Raw genomic sequence first — 26,797 nt, 5'->3', positions numbered from 1 at the left:
GAACTCCTGAGTAACAGGTATTGTGCAAACAAGGCACACACACACCTTGCTGTCTTTGTCATACAGATCTATAGTGCAGTTCTCTGACCCAATGGATACTTATTGAGATGGAAGTTTCTGGGGCCATATTCTAGCTCTGTATGACCCACCTGAGTTAGTCTAGCTCTCTATCTTTTCATTCCTTCATGCCTGAAATGATGACAAGAATAGCCAGCTTCACTTGGCAGAGGTAAGTAACAATGTAAATGCTGAACAGTACCAGTAAGTTGAAAAGGATCTGGTGAGCATCTATCAGTTATCATAAATACACACAGTGGAATCTGTAGCCTCGTGTCCAAGTGGACTTAGTCTGTCCTTCTTCTGCATTAACTCTGAAGGTTGGTACCATTTCTGAGGGATGCGGATGAGATGTGATCATGCAGGATTAAGTCATCCACCCAATCTATTTTGCAATGAAGAAAAGACTTTTCTGAATATCAAACCTCAAAGCAAATTAATAGGATTTATTTTTTTGTTGACTGTAAGGACAAACATGAGAGAGAGAAGAGGTATGTTGCTTTGCACACAGTAGGTTCCTTTTCTGTTAGGAGTGACTACATACATTACAGATTAACCTGAATCCCCTACTTTATGCTTTCTTTTAATGAAAGGTTAAGGGACTCAAACATGCCAAGGTTGTAGATGAAGCTCAATGGTAGAGTGCTTCTCTAGCAAGTATGAGGCCCAGAGTTCAAGTCCACATGCAAACATATACCCCAAGGCACCACTGTGATGCTCGTGGCAAGGCTTTATCTCACATGTGAAGTGTAGAACTTGGGTAGGATGGTGGAAATGGCCTAGGGAAGCTATCCTGACAACAACTTTAGCAATGGTGTGGCTCATGGAGCTTCCTTCAGGTGAATAAGCACGAGAAAATGCTCTTCTTTTCAAAATGTGGCTAAGGTGGATCTTTATAGCAGCCTCCTAATGTCACATTTTCTAAAATGTTTGAAGTGCCAAGAGAGACTACTAATGACCATTTCTGTTATGGCACTGATGTTGTGTCAGCATCAACGATGCTTCTGCACTTGGGACAGAGAACTAGGGAAGTGAAAGCAGCCAAATGTTACTTGTCACAAACCTCCCGTGTGTGTGTGTGTGTGTGTGTGTGTGTGTGTGTGTGTGTCACTGCAACACTGCTTTAAAGATGCCAAATGACTGAGGTGCAAGAGCAACTAACAGGGGCTGAATAAATATAGGATGATTGAGTTTGTTTACAGTGTGAGGGATCTGGACCAAGAAATACAACTCAGTGGAGCTGTTGGACACACAGTGTACTCCAATGGTGCTAATTTACAGATGAGAAACCATCTAAAAGCAAAGGTAATGAATGACAGAGTCTAAGAACAAAGGAACACGGAGGCTATCTATTGAGCGAGAAAGGGGAGCAGAGAAAGGACAAGGACCTGGAGGCCTGCGGTTGTGAGCCAGCATTGGGCTGCCACATTCATACGTGTGCTTTGGAGAGCCACTGGGCCAATATGATGCAGTCTCCAGAATCTGGGGTGAAACACATTGACAAAGAGCTTTATCTAACCTGGGGCAAAAGACCCACTCTCCTCACACCTCAGTTGCCTCTTTAGTAAAATGGGGAAATACCATCCATGTGCTTTTGTTTGTGATGTTGGGGCTCAAGTCAGCACCTCACATGCGCTGGGCATGCTGAGCTACATATCCACAGCTGTCTCCTCTTTGGATGAGGCTGTGCCGTAGACCACAGTAAGTCACTAGGTAAAGCAGGGAATCCCCGCTGGCTTGTGAAACAAAATTCCATTAGGCCCATAGCTGGCTTTGAACAGCTGTGTCGTTCTTTGAATTTATTTCTTTGTAGCAAACTCGATTTGCCTGGGCCCCCACCATCTCTTTCACGTACACCTGTCACCCTTCCCTCATTTACATACCCTGCTCCGTGTCTGTGCACAGCTGAATTTGTGAATCTTCAAGTGGCCGAAGAGCCTTCCAGCATTAAGGAAAGTTTGTCAGGAGTTCAGAAGTGTTCAGGCCTCCGTCTGTTGCATGAAATGGCAGAGTGGTTGTATATCACCTATGTACATCTTTTTGTATACTATAACTCGTCCCCAGAGGAGGTTTAGTAACAAGAAAGGATACAAGACTATAGTGTCCAGGAAGCAATGGCAAGAAAAGAGGTGGGAACGTGATCAAAGTACAGGCCTTCTTTTTGTCTGATTAATTTAGATCCACAATTGACGGCATCTGCAGATAACACAATCTGAGCACAGAAGAGATGTTTCTGAGTTGTCAACGTTGTCTAAAATTTCCCTCTAAAATATGCATACATTATATAAGCCTACCTTAAATATAAGTTCCTATATAAGTGTGCATGAGTCTGATACTTGATTATCAAGATGTATTTTCTTATGCTCATCTCTCCATTGTTTTCTGCCAAGAGTTTTGTAACGTATTTTTGAGGGAAACCGGCCCAGCAAATTTGTCCACTAGAGGGCGCAGTGCTACCATGAAGATTATTTCCAAGGGGGAGGGGGAGGAAAATGTGTTTTTCATTAGTTTATTTTGAGGTAACAATAATACATGCTACTTAGACATATCTGCACAGACCTGTTGAGTAAGCAGTTAAAATGGCAAATTCCTAGCCTGCATCATAGATTCATGGCTTGGGCTAGGAGCCTAGGAATCTGCATTATTAGTGCAAACTGCCAATGATTCTCATACAGAGCAAGGGCTGAGAATTACCTCCCAAAGAGAAGAAGTGTTTAGGGAAATATTTTAGAGAGATAATAGCATGCATAATAATATTTTTATATTAGTGATCCTATTTCTTTCTCCTTTTTCACATTCTCCCCAAACTCACCTATCTGAGCTGCCATTATCATGTCAAAAACCACAAATTAGTTAAAGATCAAATTGCCAGATTAAGCAGTTTCTTTAAAAATCTTGGTGATTCTGCTTTCTCCAAGAGGTTCTGGGGAGAAATATCAAACCATGCACTCTGGAAAGAAGTCAGCGTTGCTGCTTCAGGTGTGTTGACTGCGCTGTTTGTGGAGGCACTTTCTTATTCCCAGCACGGCACAGTCTCCCTTCCCTGCAGACTTAAGGACCTCTGGAATTGTTCCAGCTCTGCGTCAACTGACCACACGCCCCTCTGGAAGCACGTCTCTCATGCTGATTCCGGCCATGTGTGTGTGTCTCTTTTGTTCCTCTTTAGTGACTCCCCACAGCACATGTGGGGTCTACTCAAGCCAGGTTGCTCTGTGACCACTCAGTGGTTATACTCTGGAATGCAGGAGAGTTTCCACTCACCAAGCCGACTCACAGAGATTAGGAGTGTTTAGAAGAGAGACTGCTTGTCTTTTTATATTGCCTTGTCTGGCCTGAAATTTTGAATGTGACCAAGCTGGTCTCATATTTGATATAATCCTTCTTGCTTCTACTTTCCAAGTACTGGGGTTACAGGTGTATACCCCCAGTCCTGGTGAGGAAGACATTATCTCTGTTTGTCTATCTATCTATCTATCTATCTATCTATCTATCTATCTATCTATAGGCCTGGAACTCAGTGTGTAGACCAGGCTGGCCTGGGACAAACAGAGACCTGCCTACCTTCTGTCCCAACTGAAAAAATATATTTTAAATTGTTCACTTTTTTTTTGTTTGTTTTTGAGACTGTTTCCTTCACGTAGCCTTGGCTGTCCTGGACTTGCTTTGTAGGCCAGACAGGGCTCAAACTCGTAGAGATCCTCCTACCTCTGCCTCCCCGAGTGCTGGGATTATAGGGATGTGTCACCACACTAGGCTAAATTGTTCATTTGTAATTTCTCATTTTCTAGAAGAAGAAACCAAGGCCTAGAACATGAAACTAGGGTGACAGACTTTTTTGATTTTTTATTTCAGGACCTAATGAAGACAGTACCACAATGCACAGGGTCAGTGTTCAGTGTTCTTGGTGTTGGAAAAGAAGATGACTGGTTAGGGTGGCAGATGTGGCATTTGGGGTGTTTATTAGATTAAGAGACTGTGTAATTGCACATCAACAAAAGATAATAGGCTTAAACTTGTATTGGTTTTTCAGTCCTACTTTGTGTTGGAAAATATCATTCTAGAATATTCCTTTAGGTGGCAGCAAAGAGAGAGGAACATTTCTCCTTGGGACCCTAGTTACAGACACCACAATAAGCTAAATTCTATAGACAATCCTTTTGTCTCTGCTTATTTTCATAGATCAAAAACATTCTTACCTTCCCATCTTGTCCCAACTCACTGCTACGGCCACATCTCAATATTGCATAGAATTTACAGTTGAATTTTTGATTATTTTATTTTTATTTTGGGGGGCAGACTCTTTTTTTTTTTTTTTTTTTTTTTTTTTTTTTTTTTTTTACCAACTAAGATTCTGAAATAAATCTGAAACTGTTGTCTTGCTTCTTAAAGGGAAGCAAGCTTACTTTTAATCTATAATTTATTGATTCAAGGTTCAGATCTGGTAACATTTTTAAATGAAGAGTGTCTCCGCTAACATAGCTAAAATCAGCTTAAAATGCATTTTGATTTGATGCATGACTATTTAAAAAAAATTATTCTTCTCCCATACACTACATCCTGACTGCAATGGGTTCCATCTCAGGGCTGGTTCTCAGCTCACTTGGTAGTGGGCGTGACGGCTCACTTACTGTTTTTTGACAGAATATAGACTCGCCGAAGAGACAAACCACTGGGCATGCTGCAGTTAACCAGGCATGCTAGACCGAGTTAACTGAGGTGGAAATGGCCACACTGAATGTGATTGGCATCATAGTTTCACAGGCTGAGGTCTGAGACTGAATAAAAAGGAGAAAGTGTTGGGGTGGCGCAGTATGCCACATTCGCCGAGCAAACCCGACCATCTGAGTTCAATCCTTGGGCCCATGTAAAAGGTTGAAGGAGAGTAGTACCAACTCCACAAAGTTGCCCTTTGACCTCTACAAACTCTTCATGGTGTGTGCATGTGCATACACACACACACACACACACACAAACACACACACACACACATGCACACATGGACAGATAAATAATAATAATAATGCAACTTAAAAATTGATTCTGCTTTATTTCTGATGGCCCCATGACCTCTGCCACCATGCCTTCCCTGTCACCTCCTCTGTACCTTCAATGTATGAACCAAAAGAAACTCTTCCCTTAAGTTGCTTATTTTTTTTTTTTAAGTTGCTTATTTTGATGAAAATGGTTGTTGTAGCAACAAGAAGAGTGACAAAGTGGGAGAAAACAGGAAATGCTCACTCACATGTGGAAACAGTCACATTTGCACCAACATTGCCATCATCCAAAGGGGGACTTGGTTCCATTCTACCATGGCCAAACTCTTCAGGGAGAAATTGCTTTGGAATAAGGTCAGCCCCAGAGGACCCAGAATTTACTTCAGGTGCAAGGACACCTGAGTAATTTCTCTGGGTTGTAAGGAACTCTAGCCTAGAGACTCTGTTTCCTGTAATGGCCCCCTAGGCTTGCATGCTCTGTGAGGCTTTTCCTGAGGCCAAGCAACCTTCACATTTTTCTGCCTAATGCTTAAGGGTAAGAAGTGACCTTGGGGGCTAGGGATATGGCTCAGTGGCAGAGCATTGGCCTGGCATGTATATAAGCCTTGGGTTTAATTCTTAGCATGAAGGTAAAAAGGAGAAGAAATACTTACCTGAGGAAATCTTATTTTAAAGCACTTATTTAATAGTCCATTATATTCTGTCCTTTGCTATTAGAAATCTTATAAAATTAGGTGACATTGCTTCTTTCCCTGTATCCTTCATTCCTGATTATTATTGGGGCTTACTGCTTATTAATGAATTTATTAGATAACAAACTGTTTTCTCTCCTGAAGAACCTCCTGGCCATCACTAGCACCCATTGAAGTGGAAAAAAGTTACTAAACATTCTGACATTATTCTTATAATTGCTTCTAATTGAAAGAAAGAAAAACAAAAGCAGCGAACCACAGAGAGTTGCATGTGAGGGTCTATGTGTTTAATCTCAGCGCTCAGGAAACTGAGGCACGAGGACTTCCTCAAATTTGAGGTCAGCCTGGGCCACAGGGTGAGATCATGGCTCACAGAACAACCAATCAGAGCCAGTGAGCTGGCTCAGTGGATAAGCGACCCCCCCCCCCCCCCCCCCGCTGCTGCCGCCAAGGTAGATGACTGGAGTTCAGTGCCCTAATCCCACATAGTAGAAGGAGAGAACTGAGTCTGGCGGGTTCCCTTCTGACCTCCACACGTGTGCAATGGCACATGTGTGTGCATGTGTGCAAGTACACAAACACATACAAAATCTTAAAAACAAAACAAATCAAAACATAACCAACCAAACCAACAATAAACCACTGAAGAGGCAAAGTTCAGTTACTAACATTGAAAATGGATGGGCGCTCTTTAACAGTTCCATCTAAGCATCTCCTGTTTATTGCGGATCATACCTGCCTTCTGATTGGCTGTGCTACAGTGGGAAGGGGTAGGGGAATTTAGATTATATCAAGCTATGGAGTATTGTGTGGAGCAGAGATTTGCCTGAGGATGTGCAGGAGGGGAGAGTGGGCATGTGGTCATTGATGTCCTTGCCACCTCGTCAGAGTCAAGGAATACAGAGGGTCAGGATTGATGTGGGCTGGGCAGCGAGCAGACATCCTGGAAGTCCCATGCGCAATTTCTTTAGAGGAAATTGCACAATGACTACTTGACCCAGAAAATCATGGAGTGAATAACATGGACATAAGCAAATAGCATGGCTGCACTTGCTTCCGCGGAGAAGAGGATGGAGGAGTGGAGGAGGGCGAGGCGCAGCTGGGAGAAGGTGGAAAGTCCTGCTTCAAGATGACATTTTATTTTCTGGCCCTGAACTCACCAAATGTGAGGTGAAATCTATAATGTGACAAACCTCCAAGCTCAGAGGCACAGAAACAGATGCAGGGCTGCCTGAATAAAACAGCTATGCAGAAAGAGAAGATAAACTTCAGGCCCTTGCAGGAAGGAGATGAGGGGTGGGGAAGTCGTGGGTCATGGTGGCCAATGCTACAGTCAAGCACATCTCCAGTCACATAAAGCATGGGATTTCTGGGTGATCGAAAGCATGATGCGGACAGAAGGGAGCAGCTTCTGGTCCCTACAGTACTCCATACGAGAGGATCCAGGTTCTGATGTGTCAGTAGTTCAGTCAAAGATGACTTCTGCTTTGGAGAACGCGAAGACTCTTATGGGTAAACTCCCCTCACTTCCTGTCTTCAGGCCGAGTGCATATTTATAACGCCTTGAGGTCTCTCACTTCCTTTCTTCTTATTTGTGAGGACAGAAGGTTCCTGCACAGTCCAAACAAATCATTTCCTGCAACTATTGACCAAACAATACTTTCCCACTTGTTTTTACTTGTCTTTCCTGGTTGCTGCCTTTTTCTCCAACATGGACTTTTGCTTCTGTGTCCTTATATTTTATTTCCCAATGTTATCATTTTATCAACTGCCTACTCACTGGAGATAACTTATAAAATATAGAGATGTAAAACAGATAAAAACTATCCATAATTTTATTTGCAATCTTCTGATTTGTATGTACATTGAAATATTCTGGAATGTAAACATTGAAGCCGTTTAAAGTGTGCTTGTATTTTGGCATCTCTTTTTTTTGTTTCCTTAGCACTTGAAGGATGGAGGGGTGTTGCATGGGGAGTTGCTGATGATTCAGAAAGTAGAAAGACCATCCATCTGACCTAAGAAGAGGGCAGAGAATGGGAGGAGGGAGAGAGAGCACATCCACACTGGGAAGCACGAGGGTGATAAGGATGATAAACCCTCACAGAGAACAGTTGTTCAAGAATTAGCTGGAGAACAGATCAGCAAAGAAGGGTTGTGGGAGATGGTGTTGAAAAGGTGGCCAAGGGAGGAGAAACTGGGAACAAGAGACAATAACACAAAGGATCGAGAAGACAGACAAATATGTGTTTTATTTCATATACAGAGTCTACTTTTAAACGCACACACACACTCACAGATATGTGATAAAAGACCAGCGGGAGCACAGTTCGGAGGACGGAGAGCAGCAAGACAAGGAGGAGGGATGAACACAAATAATGAAGAGACAACATGCAAAGTGCAATTTTATATGTGCATGGAAGTGCTGTGGAGAGACTCAGTATTTTGTATGCTAAATGAAATAACTCAATACAAATTAAAAAGAAGATAAGGACAGGAGCCACACAGGTCCCGAGTCCTCTCGTAAAAGACCCCTGTCCTTTGCCTGAGACTTATCTGTGCTGTGTCTCATGCACACTGCTCCCTACTCCAGCAGAACTCAGGAATGGGGATTCATCCATTAGTTGCCGAACAGGAGTGTTTCTTTCCATGTTGGCGCACTTCCTCCTGTACCTGCCTGCATGGTCGGGATGACAAGCCATTTTGGGATGCTCCAGGGCCTTTGCACATCCAGCGGTCAACCTGGACTATGTAGAGATAAGGTTTTGGAGACACCTTCTCTATTCTTAGTGAGGAGAAGCAAGCAATGCATCCTGGGATCCACCCACACCTGCTTCCTGCTTAGATTAGACAACAGCTTTTTCAAGGTGTGATTTCCATATGAACTGAACGTATTTGAGGCAGAAAAGATTATATTATTGACCTGTTTACACACTTGCGAAACCATCAACGCAATCTTTTTATTTATTTATTTATTTATTTTTATTAATTTATCCTTGTTACATCTCAATGGTTATCCCATCCCTTGTATCCTCCCATTCTTCCCTCCCTCCCATTTTCCCCTTATTCCCCCCTCATGAATGTGACTGAGGGGGATTTCCTCCCCCTGTATATACTCATAGGGTATCAAGTCTCTTCTTGGTAACCTGCTATTCTTCCTCTGAGTGCCACCGGGCCTCCCCTTCCAGGGGACATGGTCAAATATGAGGCACCAGAGTTCGTGTGAAAGTCATATCCCCCTCTCCACTCAGGAACATCAACACAATCTTCAAAGCTAGACTATAGGTCACTCATAAGTGTGTCTAACCTTTTGACATTATGACATTTGTTGTCTATAAACTTTATACCTGAGAAGCACACAACTGAGTTAAAAAAAAAAATCAAATCTTAAAAAAAAAAAAAAAAGAAAATGAAGAAAAAAATATAATCATGTTTTAATTTCCATATTGGGCTTTTCTTATATCTATCCTGGGCACACTGACCCCATGGACATGTCTGTGAGCATAAGATTGCCTGTAACCTCTCATGATGCTATGGTTTTCTTTATTTTGGAGATGACACCTCGCTGTAGAGTTATCTCCTGCCTCTGAAGCATGTGGCACCAGACACAGCCCCCAAAGTTGTGCCGTGTCATAGAAATCAGATGATGTTGCCCACACCCTCAGTTCTGGCTTCTTTCATTCAACGGAATTACTCAGGCATTTTTATTCACGTTGTTTCATCTATTCAGCCACTGCTGAATAGTGTTACGTAGTATTTCAGGAGAGAGACGTAACATTTTATTCATTTATCTTGTCAGCATTTCCGTCCCCCTCCCCCTGCCCCCCATTTGGAGGTGGCCTTCTATGAGCACTCATGACCAAGGCTTTGCTTTTTATTTCTGTTGGATAAATGGCTTTGAGTGTAATTGTTTGATTAATATGCAAAATGTACCTGTAAAAATTGCCAAATCATTTTTTAAACTGGTTGTCCCATTTAATAATTTTCACTAGCAGCCTGTAAGGCCTACAGCCTCCGTTCCTCCCCAAGAACTGAACGATCAGTCCCTTCAGTGTCATCTGCTCTACTAGACATATACTGGGGAGTGTCGTTTGAATATACACCTATTGGGTGACTCACTATGATGACATCCTTCTATGTGATTGAGTCTTTGGTGACATGTCGGTTATGTTTTTTCACCAATTCTTACTTATCAGGCTGCATATATTCAGGTCACTTCATGGAAGAGATGTATTGTTTTTGTGAGGCATATAACTTTGAAACATTTTTTTCTCAATGTGCGGCTTGTATTTTCATCTTTGTAGTAACTTTTTGTTTCTTCAAGTCAGGGTTTCTCTGTGTAGGCCTGGCTGTCCTGGAACTGGCTCTGTAGATGTGCCTGCCTCTGCCTCCTGAGTGCTGGGATTAAAAGTGTTTGCTGCCATCACCTGGCTATAGTAACTTTTGAAGAGAGTACATTTTTAATTTTCCTCAAGTTTAAGATATCAGTTGGATGCTATAAGCGATGATTTTATTTTGCGGCGGACTCTTGCATGCACATCAATGTATGATCATGACTGACAATGCATGTGCATGCAAGGCCAGGACATCAGTCATTTTCTTCTTTTGTTGTCCCTTACTGCCTTGAGACAGGGTCACTCAGTAAATCAGGAACTCACCATTTTACCAAGGCTAGCTGGCCAGCACACTCCCAGGATCAATCTGGTTTGCCTCCTATGCAGAACAAGTGATCTTGCCCACTAAGCCGCCACTCAGGCTTCTGTTTTGTAGACCTCATTTGCTAAAAAATATTTGCCTAATCTAAAGCCATGAAGGTTTTCCCTTATGCTTTTTTGTGGAAGTGTTACAGTTATAGAGTTTATATTCATGGAACACACTTTGTGCTAATTTTTTGTTTGTGAACTGGGATGTGGATCATAATCTAGTTTCTTCCATTTGTTTGAACTGCTTTAAAAAAAAAAACAAACATTTGACCTATGTCAGTTGATGGCATATGTGAAAGTCTATGTGTTGATTCCTGATTTACTTACTTGTCGTGGCAACTCTTTTACATGATTTGGTTCCTGTAGGCCTTATAATGCCTACAAGTCAAGTGTTATTTGCAAAGATGTTTGGTTATTCTAGTTTCTTAACTTTTACATCAGTTTCAGAATTAGCTTGGCAATGTATTAAAAACTTTTATAGAATTTTTACAATGCTTGTTGACTTGAATTTGTAGATCATCTTAATGGGCAGATTTGTCCTCTTTACCACATGCACTCATCCAACTCGGGAACAAAGTATGTCTCTTTCCTTATTTACAGCTTTCATGTATCTTAGAAATGCTTTGTCCATTTCAACGTATACATCTTGTCACATCTTTTGTCACATCTGTCCCTAGGTATTTGGTCATTGGAATGCTATTTAAAATGCCAATGTTTCACTTTTAGTTATTTACATTTATTTAGGGTCTTAAGATGGGATCTCATTATATAGTCCTGGTTAGGCTCCATTTGGGGAGGGGGTGTTTAGGGGTTCCTCCTGTCTTATAGAAACACATTTGATTTTTTATATGCTGAACTTGCATCTGGAAAACTTAGTACGTTCACTTATTGGTCATAGTAGCTGTTGGTAGATGTCACCCTTTAAAAAAAAAAAAATATATATATATATATAAAATCATGTCACTGGTGCATAAATACTGTTTAAGTTAATGCTTTCCAATCTGATTATTTTTCTTAACACTTATTAAAAATGTTCTTGAGTTTGGAAACACACACACACACTTCACTCTAAGAAAGTCATATCACATATTTTCCATATTAATATATTTAAATGCTTATTTTACAATTTAAGCAAGGATACAACAAAGAATATTTAATATTTTTCTTTTTAGGTTGTTAATGAAATGGATTGTGTATATGTTACTGTCTGCGTGGTTTTGTGAACTTTTCTCATATTCCTTATAATAATTTTTTGTCAGCTGTTCATCTTACTAATTTTAAGACCACCTTGATGCTTATCTCAGTGAAACATGCATCCCTTGGTTTTGTGCTCTACATGAAGACCTTGGCTCACACCTTCTTCCTAGGCAACATTTTGGGAGACATATTCTACCAGTCTTCAAATGCTGATCTCTCATCTTCCATTGATTCTCCAATCCTCTGAAGTAACTGGAAACCCTGCTCTGTGGAAACTGCGCTGTCACAATAAAACACTAGACCTGTTTGTATTCTAAGTCTTGTCTGCATCCACCTGACACTGTTGGCTCTTGAGCAACTTTTGTTTATTTTTTTGAGAAATGGTCCTCCTGTATAGGTAGTCTAGACAAACCTCAAAGTCACCATCCTCCTGTCTCAGCTTCCCAAGTGATGGAGTTATCAATGTGTCTCAGCATGCCTGACTGCCATTTTTTTCTTTTAAGCTTTGCCTTCACATTTGTATTATTGCTCATTGGTTCTTTCCCTCTTTTGTTGCTATTGTTCATTGTTTTCTTGGCTCCTCTTCCACACTTGCCCTTTCACCTGGATTCTATTGCTTCCATTTCATTCCTCTCCTAGCTCACTTTCTCTCTTCTTACTTTATCGTTGTTTCCCACAAGCCTAAGACTTCTGGAGGCATTCTGAGACTGCCCACATTTCTTTCTAAATCCTGACTCTTCCTTTCTTGGATATACCGCTCAAGCCTGGCTGACAAAAGGCAGCTCCCAATTATAGTCTCTAACAGGCTTTTTAGTTATTTACCCAGGCTTGCTCACCTGCAGTAGTCTTCCCCCCTTTATAAATGAAGTTCTCAACTCACCACTCAAGTCATAAAATGGAGATTCATGGTGAGCCAATTCCACTACAGGCCTCATCTTCAGCCTTCACAGCAGTTTAGTGTCATCCCTGCCCAGTTCTTTCTTCTCTCTTTTCAGCACCTACTTTGAGTTCATCCTGTTTCCCACCTTGCATACTGAGCCTAGATCACTTACTGGATAATGAATTCATTCTCTCCATGCTGGCATGACATTTGAAAATAAAATTGTATTAATTTCATACTTAACATCTTTCTTTATCTTCCTTTTTCTTTCTTGGTAGAGTTGAAATTTTTTTTTTTTATCACAGTTAGTATATAATCTGATAGTGCTGTTCTTTCTTTTCAATTTTATTTGTTGGGTATGTATGTTTGCCTGCGTGTATGTTTGTGTACCAGTTGGGTGCCTAGTGTCTCTGAGGGTAATAAGGGGCATTGAAGCTTCTGGATTTGGAGTTAACAGATGGTTATGAGCTGTCATGTGGGTGCTAAGACTTGAACTTGGATCCGCTGTCAGAACAGCCAGTGACTTTTAATCCCAACCCAACCCCAATTTTTTTTCTTCATGAATTTGCCTATGATCTTCTTTAGTAAAACCATTCACATTATTAAAGTTATATTATTAATGTAATATCACAACTCATCTAGGGTAGACATCTTACTCTTCCACTTCAGAAGAAGGACCACTTGGCTGTTGCTACCCTTTCTGGTAGTGACAACTATTTTCAATTTCTACATTGTTAATTTTCTGGGCCTTTAATTGTACTATTGCCTAGAATGAATGTCCTTATCTCTATATCGCAAGGGCAGCCATATTCCCACTATGCACATCCAGTTTCAACTCTCGTTCCTGGGGAGGACACTTCCTAACCTACTGAGACACACAGGACATCTCCCTATTCTTTTTATTAACATTTTTGTTATTCCCACACAATTCTTTGTGGACCTTGAAAGATGAATTCTCAACTTCATATGGAAAAACAAAAAACCAAGAATAGCTAAAACAATCCTGTACAATAAAAGATCTTCCAGAGGAATCTCCCTCCCTGATCTCAAGCTGTACTATAGAGCAACAGTAATAAAAACAGCATTTTGTTGGCATAGAAATAGGCTGGTTAATCAGTGGAATCAAATAGAAGACCCAGAAATAAACCCACACGCCTATGGACACTTGATTTTTGACAAAGAAGCCAAACCCATACAATGGAATTTGTGCTGGTCTAACTGGATGTCTTCATGCAAATAGACATGCAAATAGATCCATATTTATCACCCTGCTCAAAACTAAAGTCCAAGTAGACTAAAGACCTCAACATAAAGCCAGACATACTAAATCTTTTAGAAGAAAAAGTGGGGAAGAACCTTGAACTCATTGGCACAGGAGACAACTTCCTGAACAGAACACCAATAGCTCAGGCTCTAAGGTCAACAATTAATAAATGGGACCTCATGAAACTGAAAAGTTTCTGTAAGGCAAAAGACACTGTCATCAGAACAAAACAATAGTCTACGTACTGGGAAAAGATCTTCACCAAGCCTACATCTGACAAAGGACTAATAGCCAAAATATATAAAGAACTCAAGAAATTAAACAACACCAAACCAAGTAGCCCAATTAAGAAACAGGGCTCAGAACTAAACAGAGAATTCTCAACAGAGGAATATTGAATGGTGGAGAAACACCTAAAGAAATGCTCAACCTTCTTAGTCATCAGAGAAACGCAAATCAAAAGAACTCTGAGATTCCATCTTACACCCATTAGAATTGCTAAGATCAAAAACTCAAGTGACAGCACATGCTGGTGAGGATGTGGAGAAAGGAGAACACTCCTCCATTGCTGGTAGGAGTGCAAACTTGTGCACTACTTTGAAAATCAATCTGATGCTTTCTCAGAAAATTGGGAACAGGCTACCTCAAGATCCAGCTATTCCACTCATGAGTATATAACCAAAAGATGCTTCACCATACAACAAGGACATTTACTCAACAAAGTTCATACCATCTTTATGTATAATAGTCAGATCCTGGAAACAACCTAGATGTCTCTCAACTGAAGAATGGATAAAGAAACTGCAGTACACTTACACAATGGAATACTACTCAGTGATCAAAAACAAAGAAATCTTGAAATTTGTAGGCACATGGATGGAACTAGAAAAGATCATCCTGAGTGATGTAACCTAGACCCCAAAAGACATGCATGCTATATATTCACTTATAAGTGGATATTAACCCAACATAGATGTCCTCTGAGAGACTCCACCTAGTGGGTGGGACAGATACTGGGACATGCAGCTGGAATCTGGGTGAAGAGCTGTGAATTGTATGGAAAGATGGGCAGGGGAGAGTTGTCAGAAGCTCCACAAGGAGACTACCAAGTCTCACAGATCCGGACCTGGGGGGGCCTACACAAACTGATTCACCAACCAAAGACATTGCAAGCAGAGGAACTAGATCCCCTGTTCAGGCCTAGCCATTGGACAGCTCATTTCTACACAGTTGTTGGGGGAGTGGGGACTGTCTTTGACAAGAACTGTGGTGTCTGTGATTTGACCACTGACCCTTTAGAGGAGAGGTTCTGTGGGAATACAGAGGAAGGAGATGCAAACTATCCAGATGAGACTTGACAGGCTGAGATCAGACAGCTAGGAGGGAGGACCTCACCTGTCAGAGGTCTAGGGGTAGGGAATACAACAGAAATGGGAGAGAGGGTGAGAACAGAAGGATGGGTGAGATGAGATTATAATCGGGAATAAATTATAATAATAAAATTTAAAAAGTTAAAATTAAAAAACATGTTTTGTGATAGATTTTGATCATGTTTTCCCCTCCACTAACTCTTCCCACCTTCTTCCTCCTTCTCATTTCCCTATATACCCAGGTTTATATTCTCTTTCTCTCAAAACAAAACAAAACAAAACAAATAAAACAAATGATCTAAACAAATCAAATCAAAACAAGCAAACCCAAACCCACTAAGACAAGAAATACCCAATCAAATAAGACCTACAGAGTTCATCTTGTATTGGCCAACTACTCCCAGGCATGGGGCCTACTGTCAAGTGTGTTGATGTACTCTGTGAAACTCCATTGGTGAAAATTTCCTTTGCCAGTGGTTATTAACTGCAAATAACTTCTTGGTCAGGGATGGAACTCCATGTCTGCTTCTCTCTTAGTTCTGGGACCATGTCTGCCTTGGACCTTGTGCTGTCACAAGCTCTGTGAGTTCATAAGGGCATCTGTCCTGTTGTGTTTGGGAGACACTGTTTCTTAGGTGTCATCCACCCCCTCTGGTTCTTACAATCATTGCATCTCTTACTAAGCATACATTCCTAAGCCTTATGGGAAGCGGTTTGATGATGACATCTCATTTAGGACTGAATGCTCCAAAGTCTGTCTCCCATTCTCTGCATGTTGTACAGCCGTAGGGCTCTGTGTTAATGGCCAGCCTTTTCTTATTCAGAACCACAGAAGTGGTGTCAATAACCTTATCAATGTTACAACCCAAAACATTAGACACAAGCAATGACTTTGGCTTGAATCCAGGTCTGTGTTAATGGCCAGCCTTTTCTTATTCAGAACCACAGAAGTGGTGTCAATAACCTTACCAATGTTACAACCCAAAACAGTAGACACAAGCAATGACCTTGGCTTGAATCCAGTTCTACCACATGGAACACTAGGAAGACCGTACATAGTTCTTTCATCCTTTACATCTCAGCTCTCATCTCTGTGACACTATGATCAAAACATCTTTTGGTGAATTAGAAAGATGGCTCAGTGGTAAGGAGCTTGTGCTGCTCTTGCGAAGGACCTGAGATGCGTTCCCATCACCCATCTTGGGTGGATCATACTGTTTATAGCTTCAGCTCTGGGATCCCGTGCTGCCTTCTGGCCTCTGTTGGTATCAGCACATATGTGCATACCTGCATGCATACTTAAGGAAAAAGTCATAAAAATACATATAATTTGTGGTCCTTGGGAGGATTAAATGGGGGCTATGTACAAGACAAAGCACAGCAAAGGCATTAGCTAGCAACCCAGAGCTTCTTCTGGCCACTGATTGTGGTTATTAACATAATCTTCCTAGTTTACAGTTGTTACTGTAATGGTATGTCCTCTGCTGAATTTACTTAATGATATCCTAGGGGGAGCTTTCTCTTCAGATCTCAATGACTCAGCACTCTGTGTATTCAGTGAGTCATTTGTAGAAATGTTTCCAAACGTAAATGTAACAGGAAAGACAGCTCCCAGGTCACTTAATTGGCTATGCATTTGTCTGCATTGGCTGCTCTTCCCCCCATCTAACTAGATTAAAGGCCCAGGTACACATCTTCCTCATGGTTGCCTTATGGTTATATTTTTACTCTTACCACACTCTCTTTATCTAGTCACTTAATTTTCTTTTATATGGATTCCCATACCCAAGTGTGTTGGTTAGTACAGACTGCTAACTTGTCAGGATCTGAAGATACCTAGGCAACAAGTCCTGGGCTTGAGAGTTAAGGATGTGTCTTGATAGGTTCATTGAGGTAGGTCAAGACCCACCCTAAAGGAAGACAGCATTCTTTCCTGGGCTTGGATTCTGGATTTCATAACAAAGAGAAGGTTAAGTGAGGACAAGCATCTACCACTCTCGGCTTTCTGATTGTATATATCATGTGACTAATTGCCTCAGTCTCTGGCCACCATACATTCCCTACCGTGATGGTCAGAACCACCAAGCAAAACCAACTCCTTCTTTCTTAAATTGCACTGTCAGGCTATCTTATCATAGCACCAGAAAAAGTATCTAATCTAACAGGCTTAAATTCTTTGTGCACCGTGGCTGGGCACTAACTCTTTTGGAAGGTTACAACAGGAGAAGGCTGAAAAGGGCAGCGGTAAAACATGTGAAGACTGACTGGCTCAAGCTAGTCATCACTGTAACACAGAGGGAGAAGGGGTTTACGAGGCCCCATTCCTGACTGAGGAGCTATGCTCAGTTGACAGCTTCTGGCAAAGAAAATGGGTTTTCTTTTAGCGTGTAGCCCCTGGTAGATTGACCACACACTACAGACAAGCCCAAACACAGGACAATATATGAATTGGCACCAATAGAATATTTTTCTAAAAACAGAAAAGAGGACACAGGAGTTGGGAGAGATAAGGCATTAGGATAGGAGTGAGGATGAATATGACCAGACTATATTGCATGCAATTTTCAAATAACTAATAAAAATATAATATACACAAGATATAAAATATACAAGATATTAAAATCTTGACTGACATTTAAAGCTTCATCTGTCTAATCCCAATAATGGAAAGAAAATAGAGCCAATTCTTCTCAAGCAGAGGTGATACTTTGTACTAGTTTTTAAAAAATGAATAAATGGTTTGGTTTCTTGTAAAAATAATGGCAGCTGAAGGAGCTGACACATGCAACATGAAACTGTTGTTACCCACTAAGGCTCATACAGAAACTGTATTTAAAGCCACATGTTTCTGTCCTAAAACCTTTGGGAATTGTAAAACTAAATGTGCCTACCATTTATATAATCAACTTCTGAGCAAAAATATACCGGAAAGGAAGCCTTGAAAATATTTGAAAAGTTAACTGGAAATTTAGACCAAGGGTCCTGGTTGACTAAGAATGAAGAATCACTTGTGATTACCGTTAAGGAAAATGTGGCCTGTAGAGTGCTTCATGGAGATTCAGGTCTAAAATTAGTCGTTGGTCATTCAGAACTTAACTTAGAATCTTTTTTCTCTGGGTAGCCTTGACTGTCTTGGAACTCACTCTGTAGACCACGCTAGCCTTGTTTTGAGAGTTCTTGGCCTCTGCTTCTTGATTTAGGCTGCCAAGCCTAAATTAGAATCTTAACCAAACCCACAATTCCTCTAATGAGGAGCTAAGGAATAGTGTCAGGCACCTTCTCCTCTCATTCCCTTAGGTTTTATCTTGAAAACAACTGTGATGCTGCTGAGGTCTTTGGAGAACCACTTGAATGCAAGTGTGAGGAGATTCTCAGCAAGTTGCAATGTGACCTCATTTTACAGGAAAAAGGACTCTCAGAATATGCCTTGACTCTTAAAGTGGGGGAGGGGTAAACATGCAACAGGTGGGCATTACTAACTCCAGAAAACACTTTGTCTTTTTAGTAGCTTAATTTCACAAACCAGGAGAAAGCTGTTGATTGCAATCAATTTACATAGAAATTTAGTCAAAAGATGCCAACATAAATACAGCGGTTTCAGAAAAAAAACATGTAACTGCAAGTAATAAACAGCTTCATATCTCCTGGGACTAAAGCAACCAGATAAAAAGACCATGGGATTGTTTTAACTTCAATGTTTTAATATACATTTTATCCTTCAAGTCAAGTTCTCTCACTGTAATGACACAATATCTCATAAAAATGTAACAGCTTTGTGCATAGAGGGGACATATCTGACCCCAGGTGTTATAAAGGATGATTGTGATTTAGGGTTTGCAATGTTGGACATTGTTTTCTAGGGGAGGAAAAAAAAAAACTCAACCTCAAAGCAGGGAAGTTGGTTGCCTTGACAACAGGATGGTTGCATCAAGAAATCCAGGCAATACAGGACCTCTGTAATTGTCAAGATGGCAAACGATCTACCAAATTCGGTTAAAAGAAAACTAATTCCACAGCAAGGCAGTGTTACCTGACCTACGAAATATTAGTTCTCAGTTGTTACCATGAGCCTTCTTCGAAGAGATAGACACTCTTGGCAGCCAAGGCAGGGAGGAGAGAGGGAGTGAAATGTGTTTACCCCAGGCTGTACCCTCTCGAAATCACTGAGCATCTACAAGGAACCCAGAGCTTTCTGCACTTTCTCTGCGCGTTGATTATGCAGAGACAAATATGTCATACCCTGATTCTGTTGATTTCCCTTGCAGTCTCTCTTTCAAAGTTTCTCCCTAAGGACTACCACTTGCGTCTCTTGCACAGCCATAAATAATGAGCATAAATAAGTATTACTGCACCAGAGCTGGTTCTTAGTCACATAGGAGAAAACCTTGTTAACATTCAGTCCAATTACTCTGCCAGGGCCAAGGAGAGCTTTATCTGCGAAGTATCAAGCTTTAGATGAAAACAAAAACAAACAAACAAAAAAACCATGATTGAAAAGCCATGTTATTGAAACAGCTTGCTTCCTTTGTGACATTGTTCAAAGTTCTCAGTTCTGATCCTCCGCTTCTAAAAAATCACCATAAAGCAATTTTGAATGAGAGCTTTAAAAAAATTTTCCTTTCATAAAATGATATATTTTTTAAAAAAGGTAAGTCAGAGCAATGCTTCTTTTTGGCTTCATGTGCTGTATGGGTTTTGTTTCCAACACAATTTCATGCTGTGATTCATCAGATATTTATCAGAGGAGGCCCTGAGTGAAAGAGGTGTCCTGTGTGACTGGGATGTCCTTTGCTTTCTTAGCTCTCGGCTTTGAGACTGTTGAAATGAATTGGGACCAGAGGAGCCAAAGAACTGAATCTGTAGTGAGTCAAAAAGTACTTGGTCAAGCTCCTGCAAGTTCAGGCAGCATCCGTTTACAGACAGCAATAGCTCCTATATGTGCAGGCCCAGGCAACATAGCAGATGTGCCCATGACCATGAGCAAAGAAAGACTTTGCTCGCAGCACCACTTGTATTCTTTCTTGTGGGTCATAGGCAAGGTGTGGGATTGATGAGGCCATAGTTTCCTCTATAGGCTAATGTTATTTATTGTCTTGTTTATCTGCTGTTGACACTGAATCATCCTTAAGCTTAGGACCACACAAAAGGAGCCACACAATGTCATAAGGAGTTCATCATCTCCCGATGAAAGCCCACTTCTGTATGGAGTGTTCACCCTTATGAAACATGGCTGCCTCATTTATTTGTAGCCTGACTGTTAATGTAAACTGTCCATGAGATTCAGCCCCTTCTCACCAACGTGGCTTTTTATCCCCCTCAGTCCACTTCTGCAGGGCTCTCTTCCTTCATGCCCCTGGCCCTGGGTCACTGTATTTAAGCAACATACTTCTTATCTTAATTTTCCTCATTATGCTGCTTGAGACTCAGAGGCAATTATGATATTGAGGGCTTCTTCACCAAAACTACCCTACAAATTTACAGCCCTCCTGTAGGTGTTAGAACTATCTCTTACACCATTATCTGATCTATGTCAAGATATTACAACCACCTCTCTCTCTCTCTCTCTCTCTCTCTCTCTGAGATTTTAGTATAATCGCAACTTTCTCTCTTCCCTTTCCTCCCTACAAACCCTCCCATATGCCCTTCCATGCTCTTTTAAAATCATGGCCTCTTTTTCTTTGTTATTGCATGCATGGTATGCACATGCACACACATACATGTTCCTAAGTACAACCTGCTCAGTCTGTATAATGTTACTTGTATTTGTGTTTTCAGGGCTGACTAGTTGGTATCAGCTTGTCGGTTGCTGTCCTCTAACCTGAGAAAGACTGTTTCTCTCTTTGTCACCATTCCTTCACTGCCTATAGTTTTTGTTTATCTGTTTATTTGTTTGTTTGTAGAAGGCTGACATGTTTTGGGACTTTCCTTGTCTACCTTGGCATGCCTGTTCTTGTTCAGTTCACAGTTAGGCAGCCATGTTGGTGAAACTTTATGGATGTAGATTCCAATATTTGTCCTCATACCCAAAGATAAGTGCAAACTTCATCCCTCATCAGAGATACTTTTCTTTGCAACAGATGGAGACCATTAAAGAAAACCACAACCAATAAAGCACAGAGTGTGGAGGCCAACCAACTCACTGTAAAACTTCTCACCCCTAGTCCCACCATACCAGAAAGCAAATTCTTTGAGGTTAGATAATTTGCATCTCATTTATTCCTATAATTTTAGGGGCAGCAAGTTGCCCACAGAAGGTTCTTGGTAAATATTTGCTGCTCGGTGAAGTTGTACTTTGGATCTGAACTGGGACTTCTCAGAAACCCTTTCTGTGTTCCATCCTTTAGACAAAGATTCCTTCCAGTGTCATCTTATATATGAATACAGCTCAGTAGATGCTCTTTCATCTACCAGGTCATTTTCACATGCAGAAAAACCAACTTAAAAAACTAAACTGTATTTATTTATTTAAAAATACTTTTTAGCTACAACTTTATATTGACATAGTCCTAAATATATAAAAACTCCAGCCTAAAAATGAAATGTTGGAGTTTTTCTGTCTTGTCTTTTCCTTTCTTCCTTCCTCCCTCCTCCCCTCTCTTTTTTTCACAACTAGCTTGCTGAGACCTCACATCTTCTCAGGTTATCTTCTCAATGCCAAGTAGGAAATGGCTTCCAGGTGATTCAACCTCTGTTTGGAGAATCAGAGGCCTTTGCAGATGCCCCTGAGCTATACAACAGCTGTCAAGAAACACTTGAACTAGCTTTGCCTTGACCTTTAACCACCAGCTTACAACTTAGCAGGAAAGGAATGGAGTCTGGACAGAGATCTGACATTCTGTAGGAGACTTTGCTCCTGCTAACTGCCACAGACACATGCTTCCTTATCTATTTCTTTCTTTCTTCTTTCTTCCCCTCTTTCCCCCTTTCTAACTTCAATTCTTCTAGTCCTATCTTTTTATTTTTCTTTTTTTAAATGCAAGAAAGGTTCTTGCTTTCCTCATCATGGCTCTCCCTGAAGAGCAACAAGAAACATTAAAGACTAACGACAATCAATGGAAAGACAAAGTGGTGGAGCTCACTCCCAATGGATACATCTACAAAATATTCCACACTCAAGGCTCATTGAATGCTGCGGAAGAGGCAGTGGAAAGACTCTAAGGGCCAGAGGACTGGGGACTTTGCTGTAAGATTATGTCTCCTAGAACAATCAAAAGCTATAGATGTAAATTCTCACTAACATGATGACCCAAAATAAGCTGAACAAAGATGACTCCCATGGCCATGCCAAACTGGATGGGAAAAATCCATACGGCCTCAACTCTTCACAAAGAACTATAGACAACCAAGTAAAGCTGAGAGCAGGAGAGCTGGTCCTACCCACAAAGAGCCCACCACCTGGTTGTCCAGTGCCAAATGGCCAGCCCTGAAAACATACATATAAGTAACATTATATGGACTCAATGGGTTATATTTTGGACTATATAAGTATATGTACATATCAAGTGACAATTAATGGGAAAGAGCCTATAAATTTGAAGGAGAGTGGGGAGGGGTATATGGATGGTTTGAAAGGGGAAAAAGGGAAGGGAGAAATGTTGTAATTAAAATACAGTTTCAAGAATTGCAAACAGAAGCATTAAGGGAGCGTGCAGCCTGTTCCTTTAGACACCAGTCTCTATCTTTGCCCAGGATTTTGTCTTATACAACTTGATGTACGTAGAGCACAACACCATGTATATTTTTTTGTTGTTGTTGTTTTTCTGGACATTTAAAATACATTCCTTTCTTTTTTCAATAAAAAGTTGTTTTTTTTTTTAAAGGATAACATCAGTAGGGCAGGGTGGCGCAAGCCTGTAATCCTAGCCCTGGGGAGGCAGAGGCAGGTGGATCTCTGTGAGTTCAAAGCCAGCCTGGTCTACAAAGCCAGTCTAGGACAGCCTGGGGTACAGAGAAATCTTGCCTCAAAAACCAAAAGATAATCTCTTTAAATTCCTCCTTTACCATTCATGGTACCGCACTTAAAATCCCAGACTTTCACAACAAACAAATGTAGGAGGATCACAAATCAAAGGCTAGCTGGAGCTACACAGCAATACTCTATCCCCAAAACAACAAAACAAAAATTCCTTTGCTCAAGTGAGAGCAACTAAGGGACTGTCTGAGTAGACTTCTCCCCTATCCTAACTAAGGGAACTTTACTTAGCTGTTGCAGAGTGAGTTCAACCCTGCCTGTTATAACACACACACACACACACACACACACACACACACACACACACACACACCTCATGATAAAAGACCTAAGGAGAAAAAGTCAGATTTCCCAGTCAGAGATTAAGTGTGCTGCCCTTAGCTAGGGATGGTGGCAAGTGCCTGTAAACCAGCACTCACAGATGGAGGCCTGTCTACAAGGGGAAACTCTGTCTCAGAAACAAAACCAAACAGAGGAGTGGAATCTGTCAGCTTCAGGCTGGCTTCCTGCTCAGCCTTCCCTCACTTCTACACTCCCTGAAACTGGAACAGAAAATATAGGGAAAGCAGCAGACAGCAGCAACGGTACTCACCATATCCCAGCCAGCTGCCTATAAGCTTTCTTCAGTTTAGTACCTGATGCTGTAGCGTCAACCCCAGCGCATGAAAAGGGTTTAGTTCATCTTCAGGAACCCCAGCCATTGCCAGAAGTCGGGCCACGTCTTCTTCCGGCTGGCAGTAGCGCGTGCTAGCTACAGGTGCACTACCCTGCTTATTAGTCCTCTGCTTGACCCAAGGCAACTCCAGCCAGCCCTACTGAACCAATCTTAGCAGCTGCTGCCATGGCCTGCTATCTTTCGGCAGAGTCAAGTAACGATGCAAGGCTGGACAATCCAGCCAAGAGAACAGCCACATAGCCTAACCGGTCAGCCAGTCCCACCCAAACCCGCCAGCCCAATTGTAGGCAACCCAAAAACAGAGCTAGAGCCAGGAGTAGCTAAGAACCCCCTAGCGTAAGAAAACGGGTCAACAACCCTGCCGAACAGTAAAAGCTCAGACGGACGTAGACACTGGAACATCGCATGGGCCCAGCCCCCCAGGTCGCTCTGCCCAGACTCCCACCCAGACTCAGAAAAGGCCCAAGATCACTGCCTCTCAGCCGCCTGCCTGCATAAGTGAGATGGCCACAAGTCTCCACATATTCTCCCACCAATACCAGAAGTCCAGTCAGCCACGGGAAGCCTGCCTGTCCAAGCTGACGTAGTTCCTCCACTCTCCACAGTGCTTGGCCTCTGCGCTTATCTGTCTGACTTCGTTTTCGGCCCAGCGGATGATGACCAGGAGACCTGGGATCACTGTGTCCACTCTCCCGAGTATCCTCCTTGGTCAGAAAACGCTGCCTCTGCCTCCAGGATGAGGGTTTCTTTTCACTGGACACACGTGAAAAATCACTGGGAAATTTAAGACGTTCCTCCTTATCATGCTGTTTTACCGCTTCGTCTTCCCCCAAGGCAGGAGAGGTGCAGTGGTGGCAAACGTTGCTGGAAGAACCATCTCCTTCCTCGGAGTAAGTCCCTTCAGGCAGGCACTCCAAGGCTTCCCTGGCAGCTACAAACAGGTGGAATGGGAAGAAAATGGTACCCAGTCTCATTCTCTCTTGAGAGTTCCTGGTCTACTCCTGATTCTTCTGAAGATGCCTCACTCTCATCAGGGTAGCCTCCTTGTCTAGGTGGTCCTGGACCCCCTGGAGGACCATGGCTTGGATCCAACCAGTGGGCTGGGTTTGGGGATTGTGTGTATTTAGGGCCAGGGTGCACTTTGAGGCAGCGTGTACCATTAGGAGCTGTCTGTGTCGGGTCCCTGAGTCCTGAGAATGAAAGTATTTCAGGGTATACAGAGGGTCCTGTTATCCTGAGGGAGGCACCACCACTGGGGTGGGCTCCACACAACCCTCTTTCTCCGGGGTGCTTCTGGGCCATGACCCCGGGGCTTCCTGAGGATTTTTGGTCATAGACATCATTGCCCCAGAAATCTTAATTTTTCTTTCTCCAGGAAGCTAATAATCTTCAGTCTGGGAAATGGGGAGTGAGGGGGTTTCGCAAAGGGTGTGGTCGGCGGCGGGGCGGGGGTGGTGGGGGGCATACTCTTAGCAAAAAAGACAGCCTGAACGAGAGAGACCTCAATCTGTCAGGAAAGGGTGGGGCAGCTCTAGAGGAAAAGCTGAGGACAGAGCTGCGAGGCGGCTGCACCCCCACCCACTCGCAAAAGATCAGGAGGGAACCCACTGGCTGGGTAGCAGGGGTGGAGGTAACTCCTCCCCCCTCAGCCAGCTGTGCCTGAGGCCAGGGGGAGCTACCAGAACAGCCTCCTAGCTCCGCCCCCTTTCTTTACTTTCTTTGTAAGTGAATCCCTCACTTTGTAATTTTTTTGAATTTAATTTATTTTTTTACATTTTTTAAAAATTTATTCACATTACATCTCGATTGTTAGCCCTTCCCGTGTTTCCTCCCATTCTTCCCTCCCTCCCACTTCCCCCTTTCTCCCCTCCCCTATGTCTGTGATTGAGGGAGGCCTCCTCCCCCTATATATGCTCTTAGAATATCGAGTCTCTTCTTGGTAACTTGCTATCCTTCCTCTGAGTGCCGCCAGGCCTCCCCATCCAGGGGACATGTTGACAAAGAAGCCAAAACTATTCAATGGAAAAATGATAGCATCTTCAACTAATGGTGCTGGTTTAACTGGATGTCTACATGTAGAAAAATGCAATTAGACCTTTATTTGTCACCATGCACAAAACTCAAGTCCAAGTGGATTAAAGACCTCAACTTAAAACCAGAGACAATAATTCAGTTAGAGGAAAAAGTGGGGAAGAGCCTGGGACACATAGGCACAGGAAACAACTTCCTGAACAGAACACCAACAGCCCAGGCCTTAATGTCAACAATTAATAAATGGGACCTCATGAGGCTGAGAAGCTTCTGTAAGGCAGGAGACACTGTCAGTAGAACAAAGCGACAGCCTACAGACTGGGAAAAGATCTTCACCAACCCTTCATCTGACAAAGGTTTAATATTCACTTTGTAAATTTTAACTTGGAAGAAACTTTGAAGATAGGCTTATCCTAACTCCTCCTTTAACACATGGAGAAACTGAGGCACAGCTCAAGAGGTTTTCACTGTTAGAATCAGAATAAGAAGCTGGTGTTCTGAATCCTGGGCCAGTATTAATTCTTTCTTTCTTTCTTTCTTTCTTTCTTTCTTTCTTTCTTTCTTTCTTTCTTTCTTTTTCTGTGACTTTCCCAGGAATTGAACTTAGGTTCTAGTTTCACACATGCTAGGCAAATCTACTGCTGAGCTTACATGCCCACTCTGTGCTTTGCTTTTTCATTTGAGACAGTGTCTCGGTAAGTTGCCAGGGCAAGTTTCGAACTTTCGGTATTTTTGCTTCCATCATTTGAGTAGCTGCTGGTATTGCAGATCCCTGCCAGCAGGCCTGGCTTCTGCTGTGGCTTTTAACTACTTCTTCTCAATTCGTGCTATTCCTTTACTTTAGATACGGGTGCTTTAAAGATACCTATCATTCTTTGGGCATTATATGATGGAAGAGAAGATGCCCCACCCCACCCCTCTCAGGGGATGCTCTCCCAGGAGAAGCACTTTGTTTTGCAAG

General features: G+C 42.0%; 1 protein-coding gene and 1 pseudogene across 7 annotated transcripts in view; both read right to left on the bottom strand.

The window, feature by feature from the left end:
* Positions 1–26,797, bottom strand: part of Marchf1 (membrane associated ring-CH-type finger 1) — a 455,732-nt gene that overhangs the window by 12,898 nt on the left and 416,037 nt on the right. The gene's annotated exons all lie outside the window — the stretch shown is intronic.
* LOC127209792 (dnaJ homolog subfamily C member 14-like) lies at positions 23,718–25,191 on the bottom strand (annotated as a pseudogene).

This window comes from Acomys russatus, chromosome 27 (assembly GCF_903995435.1).
Source record: "Acomys russatus chromosome 27, mAcoRus1.1, whole genome shotgun sequence".
Classification (NCBI taxonomy): Eukaryota; Metazoa; Chordata; class Mammalia; order Rodentia; family Muridae; genus Acomys; species Acomys russatus.
The sequence above is the reverse complement of the archived record's forward strand: the minus strand, read 5'-3'. Positions and strand labels throughout refer to the sequence as shown.